General features: G+C 39.8%; 4 non-coding genes across 4 annotated transcripts; all 4 read right to left on the bottom strand.

Moving 5' to 3' along the window:
- Positions 1-532: 532 nt before the first annotated feature.
- trnas-aga lies at positions 533-614 on the bottom strand. The gene has a single exon. It is a non-coding gene; the product is annotated as a tRNA-Ser (tRNA).
- A 965-nt stretch (positions 615-1579) lies between these two features.
- On the bottom strand, positions 1580-1661 carry trnas-uga. The gene has a single exon. It is a non-coding gene; the product is annotated as a tRNA-Ser (tRNA).
- A 1023-nt stretch (positions 1662-2684) lies between these two features.
- On the bottom strand, positions 2685-2764 carry trnas-aga. The gene has a single exon. It is a non-coding gene; the product is annotated as a tRNA-Ser (tRNA).
- A 2061-nt stretch (positions 2765-4825) lies between these two features.
- Positions 4826-4906, bottom strand: trnas-aga. Its single transcript has one exon. It is a non-coding gene; the product is annotated as a tRNA-Ser (tRNA).
- Between the last annotated feature and the right edge of the window lie 94 nt (positions 4907-5000).

The raw sequence follows: 5000 nt of genomic DNA, 5'->3' as shown, positions 1-5000 counted from the left end.
AACTTTAATGTCTGTAAAATTTGTCGTTAAAGTTCCAAAGGAATCCGTCTTAATTGTCAGTTCTTTGATTCCTAAAGCCTTATCTTTCCTTTTACTTTCACGTAGTTTTTTTTTTCTTTTACACAAGATCTCTGACGATTAGCGAGTGATTGAGCGTTTTCTCATTCAACAGTCAGTCAATACGAGGCAGTCTTTCAGGCAGGATAAATGCTGTTTTTCAACCCGTTCTGCCACACGGCGGACACAAAAAATAGAATTAACTCTTCAAAGCCTTGTCCAACTTTGTAAAACGACTGAATATTTTTTTGTTTTTTTTCTAATCGCTGAAAAGTCCTTTCATTGCTACTAACAGCAGACACGTGCTTATCCAATATTCCAAAGTTAAGAAAGTTAAGGAATATATCCGTGTGCCATAACGGGTTCATAATTCTGAGACAATTGAAGGGAATCATTGCCTACATAATGCTAACAATGCCTAATCTGACTGCTAAATTTGGACTTTGAAGACATTCTTAACAGAGCGAAACACAAACGTAGTCGGCAGGATTCGAACCTGCGCGGGCAGACCCCAATGGATTTCTAGTCCATCGCCTTAACCACTCGGCCACGACTACAGGACTCAGCTGCCAGCGATATAGCTTTAGGCGGTAAATTTCTTTTTTTTTATTTGTTTTTTTTTTTTTTAATTTTCTCTTTCTTTCACTTGTGAAAATTACTGTTAATTATTGAGTCTATGGAAGGAAACTACAGTGGTCCCATCATGCTTTCATTTGTTACTTATTTCTTGATTTAAGTTTTCTTTTTGGCTGAATTCTATGTTGAGACACAAAATTTCACCCGAGAACAAAGGGAGATAAGTAAGAAACACAGCTGATACGGATATTAAGGAAAACAACGACGGCGGCGTGTAGTGTTGCAAGTGCGAGCCGATTGTTTGTCAGCTCTTCTTTACTTCTCCTCTTCTTTAGCCTTTGCTGCCTCCGAAGAAGGCTGGCGTGCATGATTTACTGATCCCGTTCTTATTAGATTCGTTTCACATCACATGTGAATTCTGTCATTTTCACCCAGAATCATTAGTAAATTTAAGCCTTCAGACCCTGGCAGTACCTTTCACCCGTAGCACTGCAACGAAAAGAAATAAATGAGGTTTGTGTTAAAATGGCCTTACAGTCTTCCTCTCCAAATTCAGACCAACAAGTGATTTTGAGGCTTAATCTTTGAACACGACTGTTTTTTAAATCATTAGTATCAATATCAGTATAGTTATGTTGGTCACTGCTTTAGGGGTTTGCAACGTATGGCGTTTGAACGGCAGCTGATCATTTTCTAGACTGCACTCAAATGCTTTGCTGCAGTCTGTGCCGAAAGGACACTTAACTTTGCACAAGCGCGTTCAGTATTCGTGTTGTGAACAGAAACTGGTAAGCTGTCAACGGAATGTGTTCTTATGCCTCCCATTGATTGCAGCATCTACCAGTTTTTGTTAATTGAGCCGTGAGCTACTGAGAAGATTTGCAAATTGTATTGGGCGAGTGGCAAGTTAAGGCTTAATACCTTGAATTTGCTAAAGTTTAAACTACGTAGCCGGCAGGATTCGAACCTGCGCGGGGAAACCCCAATGGATTTCAAGTCCATCGCCTTAACCACTCGGCCACGACTACTGACGGTAGGGCCCTGCAATCGCGCCTGAATTCCTTCAATCGTCGAATCGCCCTTTCTTCTGTTTGTCAATATGTGCTCTGAAGACATTTGGACTGGAGCAGGAGCGGTAATATTACGGTCTATTTCTGAACATCCTTAAGGAGGCAGAGGATTTCAAGCGACTCGATTATCTGTGAGAGTAGAACAGTTAACAGCATGTCTTGGTTGCAAAGTCCACATGTGTTAGCTACACAGCCAGACCCGAGAAAGAATTCAAAGTTAACTATATCAGCCAAGCAACTGAGAAGAAGCAACAGAAAGAACAAAACGTGCTCGTTTTAATCATGAAAGAGCGAGAGTTACTCCCAGTTTCTATTGTCATAAATAACAGGAAGCTGTCTCTGTTATCGTGGTAAAAATGCTTAAGCATGTCTCAGCTTGCTGCGTTGAGGCTGCTTATAATTTATTTTGTTATGTTTAAAAGTGCAAACACTCTAAAATGGATTGTCCGCATTAACTTTAATGTCTGTAAAATTTGTCGTTAAAGTTCCAAAGGAATCCGTCTTAATTGTCAGTTCTTTGATTCCTAAAGCCTTATCTTTCCTTTTACTTTCACGTAGTTTTTTTTTTTTTACACAAGATCTCTGACGATTAGCGAGTGATTGAGCGTTTTCTCATTCAACAGTCAGTCAATACGAGGCAGTCTTTCAGGCAGGATAAATGCTGTTTTTCAACCCGTTCTGCCACACGGCGGACACAAAAAATAGAATTAACTCTTCAAAGCCTTGTCCAACTTTGTAAAACGACTGAATATTTTTTTGTTTTTTCTAATCGCTGAAAAGTCCTTTCATTGCTCCTAACAGCAGACACGTGCTTATCCAATATTCCAAAGTTAAGAAAGTTAAGGAATATATCCGTGTGCCATAACGGGTTCATAATTCTGAGACAATTGAAGGGAATCATTGCCTACATAATGCTAACAATGCCTAATCTGACTGCTAAATTTGGACTTTGAAGACATTCTTAACAGAGCGAAATGCAAACGTAGTCGGCAGGATTCGAACCTGCGGGGAGACCCCAATGTATTTCTAGTCCATCGCCTTAACCACTCGGCCACGACTACAGGACTCAGCTGCCAGCGATATAGCTTTAGGCGGTAAATTTCTTTTTTTTTTTTTTTTTTTTTTTTTTCTCTTTCTTTCACTTGTGAAAATTACTGTTAATTATTGAGTCTATGGAAGGAAACTACAGTGGTCCCATCATGCTTTCATTTGTTACTTATTTCTTGATTTAAGTTTTCTTTTTGGCTGAATTCTATGTTGAGACACAAAATTTCACCCGAGAACAAAGGGAGATAAGTAAGAAACACAGCTGATACGGATATTAAGGAAAACAACGACGGCGCGTGTAGTGTTGCAAGTGGAGCCGATTGTTTGTCAGCTCTTCTTTACTTCTCCTCTTCTTTAGCCTTTGCTGCCTCCGAAGAAGGCTGACGTGCATGATTTACTGATCCCCGTTCTTATTAGATTCGTTTCACATCACATGTGAATTCTGTCATTTTTCACCCAGAATCATTAGTAAATTTAAGCCTTCAGACCCTGGCAGTACCTTTCACCCGTAGCACTGCAACGAAAAGAAATAAATGAGGTTTGTGTTAAAATGGCCTTACAGTCTTCCTCTCCAAATTCAGACCAACAAGTGATTTTGAGGCTTAATCTTTGAACACGACTGTTTTTTAAATCATTAGTATCAATATCAGTATAGTTATGTTGGTCACTGCTTTGGGGTTTGCAACGTATGGCGTTTGAACGGCAGCTGATCATTTTCTAGACTGCACTCAAATGCTTTGCTGCAGTCTGTGCCGAAAGGACACTTAACTTTGCACAAGCGCCTTCAGTATTCGTGTTGTGAACAGAAACTGGTAAGCTGTCAACGGAATGTGTTCTTATGCCTCCCATTGATTGCAGCATCTACCAGTTTTTGTTAATTGAGCCGTGAGCTACTGAGAAGATTTGCAAATTGTATTGGGCGAGTGGCAAGTTAAGGCTTAATACCTTGAATTTGCTAAAGTTTAAACTACGTAGCGGCAGGATTCGAACCTCGCTGGGAAAACCCCAATGGATTTCAAGTCCATCGCCTTAACCACTCGGCACGACTACTGACGGTAGGGCCCTGCAATCGCGCCTGAATTCCTTCAATCGTCGAATCGCCCTTTCTTCTGTTTGTCAATATGTGCTCTGAAGACATTTGGACTGGAGCAGGAGCGGTAATATTACGGTCTATTTCTGAACATCCTTAAGGAGGCAGAGGATTTCAAGCGACTCGATTATCTGTGAGAGTAGAACAGTTAACAGCATGTCTTGGTTGCAAAGTCCACATGTGTTAGCTACACAGCCAGACCCGAGAAAGAATTCAAAGTTAACTATATCAGCCAAGCAACTGAGAAGAAGCAACAGAAAGAACAAAACGTGCTCGTTTTAATCATGAAAGAGCGAGAGTTACTCCCCAGTTTCTATTGTCATAAATAACAGGAAGCTGTCTCTGTTATCGTGGTAAAAATGCTTAAGCATGTCTCAGCTTGCTGCGTTGAGGCTGCTTATAATTTATTTTGTTATGTTTAAAAGTGCAAACACTCTAAAATGGATTGTCCGCATTAACTTTAATGTCTGTAAAATTTGTCGTTAAAGTTCCAAAGGAATCCGTCTTAATTGTCAGTTCTTTGATTCCTAAAGCCTTATCTTTCCTTTTACTTTCACGTAGTTTTTTTTTTCTTTTACACAAGATCTCTGACGATTAGCGAGTGATTGAGCGTTTTCTCATTCAACAGTCAGTCAATACGAGGCAGTCTTTCAGGCAGGATAAATGCTGTTTTTCAACCCGTTCTGCCACACGGCGGACACAAAAAATAGAATTAACTCTTCAAAGCCTTGTCCAACTTTGTAAAACGACTGAATATTTTTTGTTTTTTCTAATCGCTGAAAAGTCCTTTCATTGCTACTAACAGCAGACACGTGCTTATCCAATATTCCAAAGTTAAGAAAGTTAAGGAATATATCCGTGTGCCATAACGGGTTCATAATTCTGAGACAATTGAAGGGAATCATTGCCTACATAATGCTAACAATGCCTAATCTGACTGCTAAATTTGGACTTTGAAGACATTCTTAACAGAGCGAAACACAAACGTAGTCGGCAGGATTCGAACCTGCGCGGGGAGACCCCAATGGATTTCTAGTCCATCGCCTTAACCACTCGCCACGACTACAGGACTCAGCTGCCAGCGATATAGCTTTAGGCGTAAATTTCTTTTTTTTTTGTTTTTTTTTTAATTTTCTCTTTTCTTTCACTTGTGAAAATTA

This window comes from Polypterus senegalus, unplaced genomic scaffold, assembly GCF_016835505.1.
Source record: "Polypterus senegalus isolate Bchr_013 unplaced genomic scaffold, ASM1683550v1 scaffold_4281, whole genome shotgun sequence".
In the NCBI taxonomy this organism is placed as follows: Eukaryota; Metazoa; Chordata; class Cladistia; order Polypteriformes; family Polypteridae; genus Polypterus; species Polypterus senegalus.
The sequence above is the reverse complement of the archived record's forward strand: the minus strand, read 5'-3'. Positions and strand labels throughout refer to the sequence as shown.